Source organism: Amphimedon queenslandica, unplaced genomic scaffold (assembly GCF_000090795.2).
Source record: "Amphimedon queenslandica unplaced genomic scaffold, v1.1 AMPQUscaffold_7159_Cont20887, whole genome shotgun sequence".
NCBI classification, from domain to species: domain Eukaryota; kingdom Metazoa; phylum Porifera; class Demospongiae; order Haplosclerida; family Niphatidae; genus Amphimedon; species Amphimedon queenslandica.
The window spans coordinates 1-2027 of NW_003552554.1; the positions used below are offsets into that span (position 1 = coordinate 1).

The 2027-nt window shown below is 33.2% G+C and overlaps 1 long non-coding RNA gene across 1 annotated transcript; it reads right to left on the minus strand.

Annotated features, from left to right (window-relative positions):
* Positions 1-433: 433 nt before the first annotated feature.
* On the minus strand, positions 434-1600 carry LOC109591813 (uncharacterized). Its single transcript, XR_002190013.1, has 3 exons — positions 1460-1600; positions 723-811; positions 434-510 (listed from the first exon to the last, which is right to left on the minus strand). It is a non-coding gene; the product is annotated as an uncharacterized LOC109591813 (long non-coding RNA).
* Between the last annotated feature and the right edge of the window lie 427 nt (positions 1601-2027).

The following is a 2027-nucleotide window of genomic DNA, read 5'->3' on the forward strand; positions in this document are numbered from 1 at the left end:
AAATGTTCTTTTACTTTTAATAATTTTTATTGACTAAATTGGAGGGAGGGTCATTCCAAAGTCTCAACTGCTTGGTAAGCAAGTGGTTAATCATGAGCCGAAATAAGAGGATTGTGTCGAAATTAGAATACTCAGCCAGTAATTTTGCATAATCGAATAATTAGAGGTAATTTTGTGAAAATTTGGAAAAAATTATTTAATTTGACGAAGTTAGAGTGCTGAATTTTTTTGGAAGATTTACGGTAATTATTATTACAGTTTCTGATACAAATGATGCTGATTCAAAACAAAAGTCATAGTTACAGCATTAATGTACATGTACATGTACATAATAACAATACATATGACGCACAAGTACATGAAATGAATATTAGGTCATTGTGCATATGTGCATGTACATGTACATGTGTATAATATACACTTATTTGACAGTCACATGTACTTACAGATATGATGTCTCACTATATTCTCAGGATCATCAGGAGAAGCAAAAGACAGATACAAATCCTCCTAAAATGAATTGAGACAGAGAGGGAGAGAGAGAGAGAGAGAGAGAGAGAGAGAGAGAGAGAGAGAGAGAGAGAGAGAGAGAGAGAGTGCATGTACACTAGCTGTGTCTACCTATTTATCACAACACTACAAAATTTGAAACAACAAACATACATGTACATGCATAAGAAATTAAGAATGAAGTAATATCCAAAATACATGTACACACATACCTCATCTCTTGTTCTCTTGTTGTTAATATTTCTTCTACTTCTAGGAGTGGGGCTGGGTATAGGATTAACAATATGGACTGCTTCACGACCTAAAATGAAAAAGTAAATCAATTAGTATACAGACAGTCAGACACTATAACCACAGTACATATAAAATACATGTACATGCATGTATAATGACAAAAAAGGATACAAAAATCTATTGCTTAAATGAAGTAATGACAATGTATTACAGTCATTACATTAACATTACTTGAGGGCTATAAATTTCGTGAATTTGCCTAAAAATCTATGTCATGGATTTAATTTTCACAAATTTACATATACAATGTACATGTACCTTCTGCTATCTTCTGCCCTAATAATTTGATTTTGTGGAAGTACACGTAATTTTCACGAATGTTTAAAAAATCGCAAAAAATTACAGCCCTCGAAAATTTGCATTACAGTACGTCAAAAAAAAAGACCATTAACATGTACTAAAATTATACACAGTAAACAAATACTAAATACTGTATAGCACTTTATTTTCGAGGAGATAAACTTTCGCTATTTTCGCAGTTAGCATAAAACCACGAAGTTAAAGGTCCACTAATATTTCAATTGCCATTAAAGGTGTAGCACAAACATTGTGAATCCGCAAAAGTTATTTCCGCAAAAAATTGATTTTTATCAATCCGCGAAATTTTAGCTCCGCAAAATTAAAGTGCTATACGGTATCCTCTATCTATTCTTACCATAAGTATTGCTGGGCGTGTTCCCCCAGTGGTCCTTATACTCTACATATCCTCCAACCGGTACTCTAGCAATATTGGGTCTCTTAGTCCTCCTTACTCCAGGAGTGAGATCAGTCCTTCGAGTGATCTCAGTGATAGCTAAAGTGAAGGTAAATTGTAATTATTTGCAAATAGAAAAATGCAGTCAAATCGCGAAATTTTATACCCGTGAAATATATGCCGCATTATTAAATATACACCCCATATTAAGAGTATTATTGTACATGTACTGTAATACCGTATACGGCATATACATGTGTAATTTGCAGGGATTAAATTTCACAATTTTCGCGTCTTGGAAAATATCGCAAAATTAAAATTCGCAAATAGCGTGCTGATTGTATAGTGGGTGTGGTAATTACATTAAAATCGTGAAATTTTTATTCACAAATAGAAAAATGTAGTCAAATCGTGAAATTTTATACTCGCGAAATATATGCCGCATACGGTACTATTTAAAGCTGCTTTAAAATTTGCCAATGCTGCATGGGCTATTACAGCACATGCATGTACATGTATGGGACCATAT